The sequence below is a fragment of the Nomascus leucogenys genome, chromosome 16 (assembly GCF_006542625.1).
Source record: "Nomascus leucogenys isolate Asia chromosome 16, Asia_NLE_v1, whole genome shotgun sequence".
Taxonomy (NCBI): Eukaryota; Metazoa; Chordata; class Mammalia; order Primates; family Hylobatidae; genus Nomascus; species Nomascus leucogenys.
This window is the reverse complement of record NC_044396.1, coordinates 88,185,780-88,204,621: the sequence shown is the minus strand read 5'-3', so window position 1 is coordinate 88,204,621 and position 18,842 is coordinate 88,185,780. Positions and strand designations below refer to the sequence as shown.

The 18,842-nt window shown below is 40.1% G+C and overlaps 1 long non-coding RNA gene across 2 annotated transcripts in view; it reads right to left on the bottom strand.

Moving 5' to 3' along the window:
* LOC115830657 overlaps positions 1-17,115 on the bottom strand; it is a 38,484-nt gene extending 21,369 nt beyond the window's left edge. Inside the window, exons 1-4 of one of the 2 annotated variants that reach the window (XR_004026195.1) lie at positions 16,719-17,115; positions 15,342-15,482; positions 6,358-6,477; positions 5,550-5,768 (exon numbers count right to left, since the gene is read on the bottom strand). This is a non-coding gene — a long non-coding RNA (uncharacterized LOC115830657). The remainder of the gene's footprint in view (positions 1-5,549; positions 5,769-6,357; positions 6,478-15,341; positions 15,483-16,718) is intronic. The other variant, XR_004026196.1, reaches the window with a different exon arrangement.
* Positions 17,116-18,842: the final 1,727 nt, after the last annotated feature.

Genomic DNA, 18,842 nt, shown 5'->3' with positions numbered 1-18,842 from the left:
GCTACAAAATTCAATCACAAATTATTTTGAGACAAATGAAAAACTGAAAAATCTCAGCAAAAGAAGTTACTAAAAAATAGCCAAATGGAAATTAAGAAACTAAAAACTACAATATAGAAAATATCTCAGCATGTGGACTTAATACAAGTGAAAATGCTTTACCATATAGCTGCAGTAATTAAGATTGTGTTGTGTTACTAAATGGTTAGACACATAAATCAACAGAATAAAACCAAGATCCTAGAACCAGATGCACACAAATATGTTTAACTGATTTTGGCAAGGGTAAGAAGGTGATTTAATGGAGGAAAGATGATCTTTTAAACCCATAAGGCAGGGTCATTTGGTCATTCATAGGCCAAAAAATTGTACTTTAATGTAAACCTCACACATCATAAAGTAATCAACTCAAAATTGATCATAGACTTAAATATAAAACACAAATCTATAAAACTTTAAGACAAAAGAGGAAAATCTTTAGGATCTAAGAATAGTCTAAGAGTTCCCAGACTAGACACCAAAAGCATAATCCAAAAAAGAAAAAAATTGATAAATTGCATCTCATCAGTGGCTACAAAGAAAGTTCTTTTTTTTTCTTTAGGGAAAGAAGAATTGGTTTTTATTCTTTTTTTATTATTATACTTTAATAAATATATAAAATATAATAAAGAACTTTAAGTTCTAGGGCACATGTGCACAACCTGCAGGTTTGTTACATATGTATGTACCATGTTGGTGTGCTGCACCCATTAACTCGTCATTTACATTAGGTATATCTCCGAATGCTATCCCTCCTCCCTCTCTGCACCCCACGACAGGCCCCGGTGTGTGATGTTCCCCTCCTGTGTCCAAGTGTTCTCATTGTCCAATTCCCACCTATGAGTGAGAACATATGGTGTTTAGTTTTTTGTCCTTGCGATAGTTTGCTGAGAATGATCGTTTCCGGCTTCATCCATGTCCCTACAAAGGACATGAACTCATCATTTTTTATGGCTGCATAGTATTCCATGGTGTGTATGTGCCACATTTTCTTAATCCAGTCTATCGTTGTTGGACATTTGGGTTGGTTCCAAGTCTTTGCTATTGTGAATAGTGCCGCAATAAACATACGTGTGCATGTGTCTTTATAGAAGCATGATTTATATTCCTTTGGGTATATACCCAGTAATGGGATGGCTGGGTCAAATGGTATTTCTAGTTCTAGATCCTTGAGGAATTGCCACACTGTCTTCCACAATGGTTGAACTAGTTTACAGTCCCACCAACAGTGTAAAAGTGTTCCCATTTCTTCACATCCTCTCCAGCACCTGTTGTTTCCTGACTTTTTAATGATCGTATTCTAACTGGTGTGAAATGATACCTCATTGTGGTTTTGATTTGCATTTCTCTGATGGCCGTGATGATGAGCAAGTCTATGTGAAGAAGAAGAAAAGTCTATGTGAAGAAGAAAATACAACCTACAATCTAGGAGAAAATATTGCAAACTTTATATCTGGCAAAGGACTGGTGTTTAGTACATATAAAGAACTCTCTAGACTCAACAGTTTAAAAAGATGAAGAGACATTTCACTGAAGAGGATATGAATAAAACAAATAGCACATAAAAACAATGTCCAACATCATTAGCTGTCAGAGAAATGCAAATTAAAACAACAATGATATACCACTATACCCCTATCAGAAGGGGTGAAATTAATAATAAAAAACATCATCACCAAAGGCTGGTGACAATACAGAGAAAATGAATCAGTCATACATTGCTGTTAGGAATGTATATTAGTATACCCACTGAAAAACAGTTTGACAGTTCCATATACAACTGCACATACACATAAATTTACCTTATGACCAGGAAGTTACATACTTGGGCATTTCTCCCAAAGGAATGAAAACTTATTTTCATACAAAAACCTCTACATGAGTATTCATAATAGCCTTATTTGTAATAGCCAGAAATGTGAATGAGTCTGAATGTCCTTCAACAGTGGAATGGTTAACAATCTCTGGTACATAGGTAGCATGGAATACTATGCAGCAATAAGGATGAATAAACAGCAACTTGAGTGAATCTGCAGAGAATTCTGCTGCATGAAAAGAGTAAATTCCTAAAGGTTAAATTCTGTATTATTAAATGTATACAGCATTTTGAAATGATAAAATGTTAAAAATGGAGAACAGATTAGTGGTTAGGAGTTAGTGACAGAGCTGGTCAGGATGGAAAAAGCATAGTCATGGGGATAGTTGTAAAAAGGCAAAATAAGGATCTTTGTGGTGTTGGGACTTCTTAGTATCTTGACGGTGGTGGTAGATACATGAGCCTACAAGAGTGATAAAATTATAGAGAACTTGATATACACATACATGCATAAAGTAAAACTGGGCCAATTTGAATTATGTTCAGTGGACTGTATAAATCTCAAAGTCCTTGTTGCGATATTTAATATAGTTTTTCAAGATATTGCTATTAGAGGAAACTGAGACAAGCATAGAAATGATATCTGTGTAGTATTTATTGTAATCATATGTGAATTTACAATTATCTTATAAAAGTTTCCATTTGACCCAGCCATCACATTACTGGGTATACACCCAAAGGAATATAAATCATGCTGCTATAAAGACACATGCACACGTATGTTTTTTGTGGCACTATTCACAATAGCAAAGACTTGGAACCAACCCAAATGTCCAACAATGATAGACTGGATTAAGAAAATGTGGCACATATACACCATGGAATACTATGCAGCCATAAAAAATGATGAGTTCATGTCCTTTGTAGGGACATGGATGAAACTGGAAAACATCATTGTCAGTAAACTATCACAAGGACAAAAAACCAAACACTGCATGTTCTCACTCATAAGTGGGAATTGAACAATGAGAACTCATGGACACAGGAAGGGGAACATCACACTCTGGGGACTGTTGTGGGTTGCGGGGAGTGGGGAGGGACAGCATTAGGAAATATACCTAATGCTAAATGACGAGTTAATGGGTGCAGCAAATTAACACGGCACATGGATACATATGTAACAAACCTGCACATTGTGCACATGTACCCTAAAACCTAAAGTATAATAATAAAAAAATTAGAAAACATAAAAATAATAAAAAAAGTGAAAAGTTTCAATTAAAACTGTTGCTTGACTTAATTTGGGAGCAGTACATGTGTTGACTGAGCATATAGCTCTAAAGGAGTGACCAGGAGGAGTCGGGGTGACAATGTGTGTTGCTTTATATTGGCTGATCTTAGGAAAGTATTAAAAGAAAATGATGATGTTAGTCAATAACTGGCTACTTTATAAGTAGAAAAAGAAAGAGACAAGCGGCAGTTCAGACATTTGGGACCTTAAAGGGTTGGTAAAATCACCACTTCTGAGACCTCAAAATAGGAAGTAAGATTGAAAAAGCCTTGGATTGACAAAGACCCTTGAAGATTTAGCATTTCTGCAAAAAGTAGTGTCTCAGCCTAGTTGTCTTGAAAGCAGAGCCTGAGACAGTTTTACGTTTGGGTGTCTTATTTGAGTAAGAATGAAAGACTAGGAAAACAATGCAGGCAAAGAGAAAGTTCCAACCTAAGATATATAATGACAGTGGTCACTGCTGTGTGTGACAGGTGCCAATCATAACAAGACCTTCTGAGAAGGCTTATGCAACGTGCCTCAGAATGTCAACCCATTAAGTGGAAAGTAAGAGGCATGGGGAAGGAAGCAACAAGTAGATTATAACCCTCTTACTTTGGGGATAAATCATATTGTAAAAATACTACCAAACAGCCTTTGATTCTTTGATGTTTGTTTGTTTGTTTGTTTGTTTATTATACTTTAAGTTCTGGGATACATGTGCAGAACATGCAGGTTAGTTACATAGGTATACGTGTGCCATTGTGGTTTGCTGCACCCATCAACCCATCATCTACATTAAGTATTTCTCCTAGTGCTATCCTTCCCCTAACCTCCTACCCCTCGACAGGCCCTGGTGTGTGATGTTCCCTGCCCTGTGTCCATGTGTCCTCATTGCTCAGCTTCTACTTAGGAGTGAGAACATTCAGTGTTTGGTTTTCTGTTCCTGTGTTAGCTTGCTGAGAATGATGGTTTCCAGACTTGGAACCAACCCAAATGCCCATCAATGATAGATTGGATAAAGAAAACGTGGCATATATACATCATGGAATACTATGCAGCCATAATAAAGGATGAGTTTATGTCCTTTGCAGGGACATGGATGAAGCTGGAAACCATCATTTTTGATACTTAAAACAGCTCTCAAGGCCAAGAGTGGTGGCTCCTGCCTGTAATTCCAGCACCTTGGGAGTCCAAGTGGGTGGATCACCTGAGGCCAGGAGTTTGAGATCAGCCTGGCCAACATGGAGAAATGCTGTCTCTACTGAAATTACAAAAATTAACTTGGCATGGTGGTGGGTGCCTGTAATCCCAGCTACTTGGGAGGCTGAGGCAAGAGAACCGTTTGAACCTCGGAAGTGGAGGTTGCAGTGAGCCAAGATCATGCCACTGCACTCCAGCCTGAGTGACAGGGCAAGACTCCATCCCAAAAATAAAAATAAAACAGCTTTCAAGACTCCATATGTATACCAGCAGAAGTGGACTTTACAGATTTACAGAAACCTGTCAGATCTGAAATATGCACCCTGGAAAATGGACAAGAAAAAACTCCCAGAGGATAGAGCAAAGATCCATAAAGAACAAGGGACAATGATGTTTCTTCCAAAGAGCAGAAGCAGGATTTAATTAGGAAATGCACCTGCCTTCTCAGGGTGGATGACCTTCATAAAGCCTGTTCAGTGGGACACCCAAATTGCTGCAGAGCAGCTTCTTCTGTGGTTTCTCATTTGTTCACTTTCTGATTTAGAATTTCTTCAAAATTGAGGAAGATTGGAGGATAGACAATTTCTTTTTCTTTAAAATAAATTATTGAATGATAGGAAGACCTACCCAGACCCGATGGAAAAGCTGAGCACCTCTTGGAGATGCTCCATATTAGATTTTGAACAGGATGCATTGGGATGTGAAATATCCAGCTTGATTCTCTTGGGAAAGATATGAGAGGTTTGCTGTGGGACAGACAAGGGAAACGGATACTTTGGCAGTGATCAGAAGGGTGGACTGAGAACTGGGAACAATGTCCACTTTTTTCTCTTTTTGGGCACACAGCTAGACTACGTTTTACAACTTCCCTGCAACTACACAGAGGTGACATCCAGCCAATGAAATGTGAGTAGGAGTAACTTGCTTCATGCTTAGAACTGACCCATTAAATAACAGATCTCCCATAGACAATTTGTAATTCTCTTTTTCTATTTGTAGCTGTGTGGAGAGACTTCAAAGAACTTAAATGTAGGTGGAGACAAAGACAGAAAAAGACTGGTTTCCAAACATCTTTGAAAATGCAGAGTCCTCTTGCTGATCCATACTGAGCTTTAATTTATGTTGTATGGTAAAGAAAATAAATTTTTCAGATGCAATTCAAGTCTCTAATCGATTGACTTTAACTTAATCAAAAGGGATATTATTCTGGGTGGTCATTACCTCATTATATGATCCCTTTCTGAGTGACTACATGTCAGTCTTGGAGCAGAAGACTCTTTCCATTGCTGGCTTTGAAGAAGCAAGGTGCCACGAATCCTCTAGCCACAGGAAGTTAATTTTCTAACAATGTGATGGAGCTTGGAAGCAGAATCTTCTCCAGTTGAGCCTCCGGGTGAAGAAAAATCCTGGTGAACACCTGGATTTCAGCCTGGTGGTACCCTGAGCAGAAGACCCAGTTAAACTCTACCCACGCTTCTGAGCTATAGAAATTGTGAGATAACGAATGCATGAATGCATGCAGTTTTAAGATGCTAAATTTGTGGTCATTTTTTATGCAGCACTAAAAAACTAATGCAGTTACCTTGCCTAATATAAATCTTAATTATTTTCCAAAAAAATAATCTCATGAGGGTCTTCTTAAAGCAAAGAGTCTTTCCCTTATTTTTTTCATTATTTTCCCTTATTTTCTGATATCACCTCAGAAAAAGTTAAACAGAAAAGAACCCCTGGTGTGTAGCATGTTCTCTTTCACATCTTTGTCTCTCTTGAGTCTAACTGATCCATTGTTGTGCATTACTTTTTGGAATTTTATCACACCGATGAATCACTTGAGATATAATTAACTACACTTTTTCTCTTTATATCAGCTCTCATTTTTACTTATCTAAGTCTATGCAAAGAGTGAGTTAGCTATGGTAACACTAGCTGCTATAAGAAATAAATAATCAAATCTCAATGACTTAGCAGAGTAAAAGTTTATTTCTTCTTATGAAACATTCTAAAGATGAATATGCTCCAGCAAACTAACCTGTGCAACTGTCTTCAAGGCATTGATTCAGGACCAATTTTTTTCTAAGTTTTATATCTCAGTGGTCTTCCACATGTAGTTTCTAAAATAGTTTTGGTGTTCATCTCTGTATCATCCAATCTGTGGGTAAAAGAGAATGAAGAATCATACATAGAAAGTTTCTAAGTGCTAGGCTTTGAAGTGATTCCCATTATATCTGTAAACAATTTCATGTACTCTACCTAGTCCCGGAGATATGCCTAATTACAAGGGCTGAGACTGACTTCTCATGGGTCGAGGCCAGGGATGTTGATTATCACTCTCTAAAGCACAGGGCAGGCCCCCACAATGAAGAGTTGTCTGTCCCAAATATCCACAGTGCCAAGACTGAAAACCCCGGTATAGAGTAAATAGCAACTCATTTGTAAATTCTCATATTATTTCTTTATATAGGAAAAAATCTCAAGCATATCCTATGTGCCAGTTACTGTTGCATGTTCAGTGATGCAGAAGTGATAAGAGAGAGAGAGTCCTTTTCCTCATATGTTCTGACTTATTACATATATGGCCCTGTTAACCTCCCTTAAGTTTATGTTTCTTACCAATGAAGTAAGAGTTAATATAGCTCATAGGGCACGTATGGAGTTTAAATGAGACAATGTATGTGTAACGGGATGTTAAAATGGAACTCTTCATGCTTCATGAGGCATGAATTCAACAGATGCTACATTCCAAAGTGAAGTGGGACAGAACACCATGGAAAAATAACTGGTTGTGTAGCTATCACAAAACGAGGATATAAAAGGGTAGACAGAGTCAGGAGTCTGCAAAGGGTACTTTTGGAAAGAACACTGGGGCTGATGCAAGTGTGGAGGGGTGAGAGCCTGATAAGAAGACTGTTGCAGCACTGTATGGTTTGACTTGTGTTCCTGCAGTTGAGGCAGAGGGGCAAGAATGGGTGCTGATCCATGCCTGAGAATATTGTCATAACTTTAGGCTGCAGGGTGGAGGGCCACACCTGGGAAGTAAAGTCAGGTCACCCTCTCTGAGAGCCAAACATACATGGGGCTTCGGGACCAGATGAGGTAGGATGGGAGCCCTGGATCCTCTCTAAAGGGGTCTTGCCAGAAAGGGCAGCCTTCCAGGGTGATAAAACCTAGCAGTAATGGGCTGTGTAGTTTTTTGTTATGGCAGAAGCCCAATGGTAATTTGGGAGGAGACAACCAAAGGAGGCCACATCATAGGAATCGCAGTGCTAGAATACCAGAAACTCACGAAAACACTCTCCCAAAAAACCGAAAGGGCAAGCTCTACTCATCTGCGAAATGTGAAAACACCAGATACAATCTTTGTTGTTCACATTACCTCAACTCTCACCTCTCTGCTTGGAGGGGTCAGAAAACTATTTTATGAGTTTGGGGCCGGGCGCGGTGGCTCACGCCTGTAATTCCAGCACTTTGGTAGGCCGAGGCGGGTGGATTGTGAGTTCAGGAGATAATACCATCCTGGCCAACATGGTGAAACCCCATCTCTTCTAAAAATACGAAAATTAGCTGGGCGTGGTGGTGCATGCCTGTAATCCCAGCTACTCAGGATGCTGAGGAAGGAGAATCGCTTAAACCAGGGAGTCGGAGGTTGCAGTGAGCTGAGATCACGCCACTGCACTCCAGCTTGGGTGACAGAGCGAGACTCCATCTCAAAAAAAAAAAAAAAAAAAAAAAAAAAAGAAAAACAAAGAAAAAAACTATTTTATGAGTTTGGAGAGAGAATGACCCAGTGGGGGGAAAAAACAGGAGGACATTGCCACCCTCTGTCACTTTAAATGGACGGTTCAAAATCAGTGCCAGCTTGTTGAGGAAAGAAGATTTAAAACTAAATCAAGTTCAGGAAATTAGTCAAGACAGACTAGATAGATGAGATGACAAACCCCACAGAGCCAGTCAATTCACACCACACATCTGCATTTCTCCTCCTATAACATGTCTACATTTTGTCAGTGGGTATGCATATGTGTTGGGGAGAGGGGTTGACAGGACTCTGGTTGACAGCTTCACTTTTTTTTTCATATTCCAATGGCCAGAATTCAACAAGTAGGCAGCAAACCTAATTGCAATGCAAGTTAGGAAATATTATTTTTCTAAGTGCCCAGGATGGAGAGAGTCGGATGAGTGAGCACTTGTAAGCTCCCAGCTTTCCAAGCTAAAATTCACGGGGACTAGACATTTTCAATTGCTGACTTCAGATGGTGTTTGCAAATAAAGTGTAATCAAGGAAGTCAGGGAAAGTCACTGAGGGGAAGCAAAAATATGGCTAGCCCTAAATGGGTTTAAAAGGGTTAGAAGCAAATATAAAGTGGTTTTATTAGACTCCATGAGTCAAACAAGTTTGACTTTCTGATAACATGAATAAAACACTAAACATGTTAAAACACACGTAGTAGGCACTATGGGAGGATTTCCTTCCCGTCTTTCTCTTGTCCATGGGCAAATAAAGTTTCGGTATCTGCCTGATCCCAGATGTAAAGAAAAACCATATCCTATGCAATTTCATTTTCGTTAACACTTGTCATTTCCTTAGCACCCACTTTAAGCCACATGCTTTGCAATACCACTTTCATTTTCTCTATATGACAATTAGTGGGTGGCCCCATGTTTCTGCAATGGGATGGCAGATGAATGCAGAATGTGAGGATACACAAAGTCATAACTTTCTTGATCACTAGTTTTACTCAAATATTGAGCAAGCAACCTCACTTGTAAGAAATAGCAGATATTATATGTATTTTGGAGGACAGAGTGTTTGTGTGTATGTGTGTTCAATTTTTTACCCTGATAGATGTGTCAGAAAATTCTTTTGTTTTCTGAAAAGGAAATCATCTCTGAGTCACTGAAGAAAAAGCAAATTAATCAGTGGATATAGAACATTCTGATGAAAACAGATGAAACCCACCCTTTCATGACTGTAAGCTAATTCTACACTCTGGGGAGGAATGTTATAAGATTGTTAATATACTGAGGCAAAAAAAAAAAAAATAAGAGCTGCTTTGAGTCCTATGGATGTGACTCTCTGAGAAAAAAATATCAACAGGAATTTAGGATTTACACAGAGGCACATGTGTGAAACCCATTCAGAGCCAGGATTTGGAGAGCAACAGATGACTCAGGTAAAGGCATGGCACACAGCTGAAAGTCATGGTGAGAAAGTGAGTCAGCTTCCTCAAACTCCACATCATGGAACACCAAGACACCCTCATCAAGGTTACTCACAGCATCATTGGAGACCTGGAGAACCAGCTCATTCTAAATCTAGATGACAGTGATAAACTGATTGAACAAAACTACTCTACTCATTTGAGCATGGAAGGCCATCTGACCCAAAATGTGCCCAATATTTGCTTGCATTTTAGATCATTTTCATAGGATATTTTCTGAAAGGGGGATTACTGAATGAAAAGTGTCATCATTTAAAAAATAAGCATTTTAAAAGTTTAAAATTTTTAAAAACCTGCTTACAAAGAATGTGTGTGTTGGCCGGGCGCTATGGCTCATGCCTGCAATCCCAGCACTTTGGGAGGCCAAGGCAGGTGGATCATGAGGTCAGAAGATCAAGACCATCCTGGCTAACATGGTGAAACCTCGTCTCCACTAAAAATAGAAAAACTTAGTTGGGCGTGGTGGCAGGTGCCTGTAGTCCCAGCTACTGGGGAGGCTGAGGCAGGAGAATGGTGGGAACCCGGGAGGCAGAGCTTCCAGTGAGCCAAGATGGTGCCACTCCAGCCTGGGCGACAGAGCGAGACTCTGTCTCAAAAAAAAGAAAAAAAAAAAAAGAATGTGTGTGGGGATGACAGTAAATGAAATGAATGAAATGCACAGCTCAGTTTTTTTATTTAGGTCATTGCTAAACATGTTTTTAGTTATATTATACTTGGTTATATTGCTACACACGATATAACTAAGCAGCTTCCATGCTGTCCAGATTTTCTTGTTGAGAACAGGTGGGTGTGTGCAACTCATGGGAGGAATACTGTGGTTTTCTAACTCTTCTTTCTTCTTCTTTTCTATTTTTTTTATTTTGTTGTTGTTTTGTTTGGTTGTTTTTTTTGAGATGGAATTTCACTCTTGTCGCCCAGGCTTGAGTGTAGTGGCACAATCTCGGCTCACTGCAACATCCACCTCCTGGGTTCAAGCAATTCTCCTGCCTCAGTCTCCTGAGTAGCTGCGATTACAAGCACCCGCCACCATGCCCAGCTAATTTTTTTTTTGTATTTTTGGTATAGATGGGGTTTCGCCATGTTGGCCAGGCTGGTCTTGAACTCCTGACCTCGTGATCCACCCACCTCGGCCTCCCAAATTGCTGGGATTATAGGCGTGAGCCACCACGCCTGGCCTCTAACTCTTCTTTCTTTGCAGAAAACTCCTGGTCTCTTTTCCTCGCTTCCTTTGCCATTCAATTTTTCTCCTCCTTCCTCCATGCCCCTGCCCTCCCACACTGGTAATTAGACACAAAGTGCCACCCTCAATCCATCAGCACATTGCACAGAGCTCCTTGGGGGCAGCTCCCTTACATTTCTCTCCCCACATGTAGTTGGTCTCAGCTGAAGAAGAAAACACATTATTTTAGGAGACCAGGTACAGATATAATTCATATTTCTTTAGGGTTCCAGGGGACCCTCCCAGAAAAAGCAGGAAATTTTACCCTAGTAAATGGATAAAGGGAATATTTGGGGAAGAATGAGAGATTGACCAAAACAGAAAGGAGCTACAAACCTTGGCTCTAGGGCAACCTTGAAGATGAGAATCTGTGCCTTTATCAATATCATTATAGCCAAAATATTAATTGAGCTTCTCCTCTGTGGTAGGGAGTCTATAAACCTTACTTCATTTAATGTCTAATGACCTTTTGATATAGATACTACTATTTAGGATATGCACACAATAAATTTGAGACCCAGAAAGTTAAGCAAGTTTTGCCAAGGTCAGGCAGCTGTACCTATGTATTAGATTGGTGCAAAAGTAATTGCGGTTTTTGCCATTACTTTTAACGGCATTGTGGAACAATGACACAGAGTCTCCCCATCTCCCTGGTTCCCACATCATGACTAGTCTTCTCCCTGGATCTGCTCTATAAGGCACTGGGGTCTGTGTTGCATCCTAAGTCAAAAACTCAGAAACTAGATCTTGGAAACCCTCATTCACTTTCCCACCTTCATGAGCTAGCTTGATGCTACCTCTGAGAATCTTTTCTGCCAGAGGAAAGTAATAACTTCTGATGTTTTCAATAGAATTCATGAAGGAAGATTTTAATTCCAGGTCAAGAAAAACAGTTAGTGTAAAAAGCCCCAAGCAAAGCTAAACTCTAATGATCATCTCTGTACTGATTGCTTTAAATCTTTTCCAAAACGAGGCCAGCTATAAATAAACACATGAATTGATAGCAGCCGTGAAAATAATACAAAACACTAAGAATAGTGCACCGCAATATTTTCTAAACCCATGTCTCATGGAATACTAGCTCAATGAAATTATCCGTTAAAAAAGAGAAAGGATTATATGGTCATGTTGTTTGGTAAATGGTCAGAGCTTAGAAATTGATATTAGCATTATAAAGATTCTCAGAAGTCTGGTAAGACTATAGTTAACTTGGCTTAACCCAGCATTTTCAAAAATCTCCTAGTCACAGAACCAACTTTTCTGTAGAATGAATGCTCTTAATAACATATACTGTGTTATGTCCATCCTGTAGAAACTTGTAGATAATGCCAGTTGGGAGCCACCTCTATTTCTCTTCCCAGCCCATGGTTCAAACCCCTTTATTTAAGACCTCTAAGACCAGCTACATCTGGCCTACTGATAGGAGACAGAAGCAGGGAAGTGCTGGGTAGAGAAGGGTGGGGTCCCTGGCGAGGGCTCCACCCTCAAGCCTGTGCGGATGGATTTAAGTGGGAACAGGCACTCCTATTTTTGCGTCCAAATGTCGCATTTTCCAAGACCATTCTGGCCCACCATATCCCCATCCTGTGCCCATAAAAACCCAAGATCCTAGCAGGCACAGACACAAGTGGCTGGACTTCAAGAGGAGCAGAAGAGCACATCGACAAACACCAGCAGACACTGGCAGGCCATTGACGGCAGGACAAAGAAGCATTCAGCCCAGGAGGTGGGAGGAGAGTCCAGCCGACTCGGGAGGAAGGTCTTCCTCCCATTCCATCCCCCTTATGGTTCCCTATCCACCTCACTGAGAGCAACCTTCACCACCCAGTAAAACCATGCACCCATCCTCCAAGCCCACGTGTGATCTGACTTTTCTGGTACACTAGGGCAAGAAGCCGGGATACAGAAAGCCCTCTGTCCTTGCGATAAGACAGAGGGTCTAACTGAGCTGCAGACAGCAAAACTGAAAGGGCGCACTGTAGCACATGCCCAGCGGGGCTTTGGGAGCTGTAAACACTCAACCCTAGGTGCTGTCGTGGGTTTGGATCCCAAAAACGCTCCTCATGATCTGCCCATCTGCATGCTCCCTCTAGGGGTTTGAGCAGCAGGGCACCGAAGAAGTGAACCACATCCCTGGCACATGCCCTGTGAGGGGGATAAGGGAACATTCCCATTTCACTGCCATCACGGCTAACCAGAGACTGCAATAAGGGCAGCAGAAATCCAAATCTAGTCTATGCCTCTTCTCTTGGCCACTCCATTGCTTTTTTCCTTCACTCTGACTACTCTGACTTCTTGGGTTCTGGTTGGGCCGTTTTTATTGACGCTGCCCTTTGGATTATCTGGATGGAGGTTTGTCCTTTGAGCTCTAAGCCAAGTGGCCTTGACATTTGATCTTGACACTTCTCTGACCTATGAGCTTTCCACTCTAGTATATCTTCCTTCTAACAATTCAACAAATCGTCACTGAAAACCTGCACTGAATGAACCTAAAGGTGAATAGGACAGACAGGTAAGTTCATCGAGTTTAAGTCTGTAAATTATAGCTGGACAAGCCAGGGCTCATAGGGCAGTGTAGTAAGCATCATGGGAGGGGAATCGCGTGCTGATTACAAAGAGCATCTAACCTAGACTTGGAGGTTAAGAGAAGACTCTGAGGAGGACATGGCATGTCCTCTAGATTATGAGAGTGAATAGCAATGTCTAAGTGAAACAAGCGGAAGCTGAATCCAAGTGCAGCAGACAGAAGGAACCACGAGGGCTAAAGTCAGGTGCTAAAAGAGAGACGAATCTTAAAGGAAGAAAAATAATTTTCTTCAACTGAAAAATGTGGTTTGAGGAGTCGAGTACTAAGGCATAAAGTTTGATAGTAAAGGATAGAGAATGTGTGCCCTGGACACACCCACCCAGTCCTAAGACTGGATGCTTGGCCAGGCCTGTCTTTTGGGGCAATCATCACCTGAGAATGTAATAGAATTATTCAGCTCCTGAGCTCCACCAAATGTAGGCAATAATGATCTTTTTCCTCTGGTCAGAATCCTGCCCCTCTGTCCAGCTCTTCAGCCAATTGAAGTAAACAACAGATGCATTTCACAGGCCTCATCCCTACCACTCCAAAGAGAAATAAGAGGAGAAGTGCGGAGGCCGAAGCCAGGGTTTCCATATATGTGGGGTCCCTACAGTAAGCATGGCTCTGAGCTCCCGCTCATGCACCATTTCATCTGATTCTGTAAGTGTTAAACTTACATATATAAACGCACATATATGAGAATATGGAGCATGAGAGATTCAGTAACTCACCTAAGGATATACAGATTCTAAATCATAGTTGGAATCCAAACACTGATCTATTAAAACCTATCATCTTTCTATCAAGCTCAAGCTATCTCACTTCAATGACATGTGGGTTTTCTTGTTGGTTTATTAATAGCAGTGATAGTAACGTAATAGCATCTAACACTGATTAAATGTCTTTTTATTGGACCAGGACTTTTATTAGGTGTTTTGTATTCATCATCTTATTTAAACTTAACAACACTCTATGAAATAAATATTATTGGCTGGACGTGGTGGCTCATGGCTATAATCCCAGCAAGTCGAGGCAGGCAGATCACTTGAGGTCAGGAGTTCAAGACCAACCTGGCCAACATAGTGAAACCTTGTCTCTAGTAAAAATACAAAAAAACTTAGCCAGGCATGGTGGCATGTGACTGTAGTCCCAGCTACTTGGGAGGCTGGGTCAGGGGAATTGCTTGAACCCTAGAGGCAGAGGTTGCAGTGAACTGAGATCATGCCACTGCACTCCAGCCTGGGTGACAGAGTGAGACTCCATCTCAAAAACTACAAAAAAATTGAAAGATATAAATATTATTATAATTAATTTACTGAGGATAAGTTTAGAAAAGGTAATTTTCCAAGGAAAGTGGTTATTACATACAGGAGACAAGGTTAGAATTCAAGTTCTTCTAACTCCAAATCACAAGTTCTTTCCATACCCAAACTGCCTCTAGATTGAATAAAACAATTAACAAATGCGTGAACAATAATAATAGTCCTTATACTTATTTGAAATGAAATGCATTTAATGTTCTAACTGAATCAAAGTACCTTTTTATTTTTTTTTTAAATAAAGAATCTACCCAGGAAAAGATCTTTGGGGGTATTGTGCACTTGTCTACAAGTGTCTGTTACGGTACTAGAGACACACATGTCAAAGCTTCCTATATCTATCATGGATTTGTTTTATTTCAAAGTGTATAATAAGCATCCCATTTATTCTAGGCACTTTTGTTGATGACATACTAGTTACCATAAAATCTGAAAAGATCAATTTTGTGAGCAATTAAATGGGGTCTATCCAGAGGTAATTAATTTTATGATAGAGGTTGAACAAGGTGATAGGAGAGCCTGTTTTAGATGCATTGATGATAGGGAGGAATCATGGCTCATCAGCTATGAAATAGTTCCAAATTACCTTGCTTTCAGGTCATTATTTATATTTTAAGTCAGCTGCCCTGTTTGCATCATGAAGGCAGAGCATATTGTTATTCACAGCCTTTTAAGGGAGAGACTTACCTTTGCTCTTGTGAGGATAATGGAAACTTAGGCTGTTAGAGAACTGGACTTTTGTTTCCTAGAAGACAGGTGTTCTATGATCCACAATGGAAGGAACGATGAGTCCATTTATCAATGAGAAGAGCTGGCACCATTTGAACTCTGGGGAAATTGATAGCAGACAGATAAGAATCAGGTGTTTGGTTGTTATGCCACTGGTAGAATTAATTAATCCACTCAATCATTTAACAAACACTTATTGAGAATATTTTGTATGTCAGGCACTATGCTAAATATTGCAGATATAAAGTAAAATGAGACACAATTATTGGGGACCTAGAGGGTCTGTGATGAAAGTTGTTGCTCCTGCCTTGGAATAATTCAAAAATTAAAACAAATTGCTTTTGAATGGACTTCACTGTCTCAAAATCCAGTGGTTACAAAAAGCATGAGTGATGTGAATTGCCTGCAGGGTTGTGGATAATTCTGTATTTGTCCCTAGAATGGTGTTCCTGCCACAAAGAAAGACAAATTTACTTGTGATTATCAAGGACGAGATATCACAATGAAAAATGCTGAAGGACATTCTACTGAACATGGTTTATCAAAGCTTTATTAATCGTTCATATCTTCTTCATGAAGCTTTCATCTCCCCTGAGTTTTCAGAGCACTCACTCTCACTCTCCTTTACTATGTCTTCTGGCAGAGAATGGGTCTCTGACTCAAAATGACTCAGTGAAACTCCAGTTGTCCTAATTCTAACTTTGCTTTTAGGCAAGAAATTTTGTCTTGATGAGCCTCTCCCCTTCCACCTGCCCAAGAGAAAAATGCAACCCAAATTGCTAAGGGGAAAACAAATGAATATTTTCCTAGATTGCATAACTAAGAAGTTAAGTGAAAACAGGCTTTAAGCACAGCTGTATTCATATTCACGTGTGTCCTGAGGACTCAGTTTCACACTGTCACCATCATCCTCTCATCATTGTTTTGTTTTTCTGTTTTCTTTGATTATCTCCAGCAGGACTTCTCAGATGATGATCTCTAGTATTTCTATACTTGCCTTGTCCCTATTGCCTAGAAATCCACAAGGAAAAGGCCTCTTTCTCCCCTATTTGTTCCAAAAACATTTCTTGGACTCATGCTAATTCGACAAACTTGGGTTTGATGTGCCACATCAAACTAACCACTCTGATTGACCAGATTTGGGGTAAATTCCCAACCCTGCAAGTAAAGAGCAGAGATTAACTCCATAAATATCCTATGGACATAGGGAAGGTGGATTTCTCAAAGGATATTATGAGTGTTTCCTAATGAAGAAAGCATAGTTTACTGAGCAGACACAAAGGGCAGAGACTACTTTACCCACTTTTCACAGCATATTGAGCATTTGAACCTCACCTCATGAAGTAGTTTGGAGAATAAAAATAGATGAGTGCAAAATATCTTAGTGGGTAGCACAGAGTCGGTGTTCAGAGCCTGATCTCTTTCTTTTCTTCAAAAATAAAATACATTGCTTTCTGCTTTTGTGTATCCAAACAGGTGGCAGAAGGTTTTCAGTTAGGTAGCAATTTATATTTCCTATCTTTGTACAGATGTACCTGTCCAGTGGCCTATACTCAGTGATAAGTGTAATTTATAAAGGAAAAGTGTTTATGAGAGCACAGAGTGAAATTTCTGGAACTGTGAGTAGATTTCTTGAATGAGATCATTCATGTTGATACAGCAGATATAAATGGTTGTTTAGTGGCCACATTATCATCCAAGAAGGGTTCAGCTTGGGTTCCAGTTCTCCTGGTAGGCATAATGCTATTAGAAAAAAAAAAAGGGTTCAAAACTAATGTATGACCCCAGCAAAAATCACATGACACAACAACTTTCCCAAAGGCCTGACAACCAAACGTTGTGGTGGATAATTACATAGCCTCTAATGTTCTTTCAGCTAGACAAGGAGTTTTACTAGAAGCACATCTTGCCGTGCCTGTATATAAATAAAGCAAGTTGAATAGAACAGACTGGGGCTAGGATAAAAGAAAAATCCATCTGACTTTCCAGAACAGACGCAGCTGGACTTTGAGATATGTTTTTTGCCTTGTTTGTTTGGTTTTTTGGTCTGGGTTTGAACATCTAGCCTCCTGGCCTCAGGAACTACTACAAAGATGAAGAACCATTTTGTTTCCAGTAATTGCTTGTGCTACAGTTGGTCAATGTCTACTGATCAGAGTCTTAAATGCAATTGCACAGCCATTTTTTAAATACCAGATGTTTCAATAATTTATCCTGCAACCAAGAAGCAGGAGGAATTAATCATGAAGCAGGAGGATAGCAAAATTATTGCTATCCAGTCATAGTATTACCCCAATTCCTGACAACAACCCACAACACAGCAAACTCCCACTTCTGTGAACTGTCCCCAAAATCAACTAACATAAGCCCAAATTCTATAGCAAGCTCCTCTCAACATCCTCCTAGTGGGAGTCCCCATAGTTTTCCATGGTGTATTAGTCCCTTCTCATGCTGCTAATAAAGACATACCTGAAACTGGGTAATTATAAATGAAAGAGGTTTAATGGACTCACAGTTCCACATGACTGGGGAGGCCTCACAATCATGGCAGAAGGCAAGGAGGAGCAAGTCACATCTTATCTGGTGGCAGGGAAGAGAGAAATGAGAGAATCAAGTGAAAGGTGTTTCCCCTTATAAAACCATCAGATCTCGTGAGACTTATTCACTACCACGAGAACAGTATGGGGGGGAAACTGCTGCCATGATTCAATTACCTCCCACTGGGTCCCTCTCGGGACATGTGGGAATTGTGGGACCTATAATTCAAGATGAAATTTGGGTGGGGACATAGCCAAACCATATTACATGGCGTGTGGTATCCCTTGCTTCAGCAACTCATAAATATTGTTGGACTGTGTGTTCTTTGTGGTCTTCTGTGTGTTCTTTGTGGACACTGACACCCGTATTAGAAGACAGTCAATGTTAGTTTACTGTAGGGAGTTGTTATGAATAAGTTGGATTACATTAATAGGAGCTATTCCTAGAGTTCTGGGCTCCACTCTAACCAGCATGCATATTTGCCAGTCTCCATCCTAGCAGCATCTGTGGTATCTCTAGGATAAATATGGAATTTCAACTGTCTGTTTCTGTATATATTTGTGTTGATAGAACCTAATTTGGGTGAATAGTATGTGTTGTTTTTGCAAATAAGGGCAGAATTGTAGGAAGCAACACTGGTCTCAGAAGGAAATCCTTCAGCAGATGGTGAAGAGAGATCCTGCCCCTCTCTTTGTAGGTTGAGACTATCAAGACTTTAAATATCTAGATTCCGGGAAGAAGGTGTTAAGATGTCACCTAACACATAAGAGAGAGTCTACGAATGTCCAGAAAAGTCTATCCCATAAGCCCTAGAAACCAAGCCATAACTTGAAAACACATTGTGGAATTGTGTATGACTTGATGCATTGGTTTTTTGGTTAACACAGAGGCTTCACCATCTCTAACTTAATGTTTTACCCT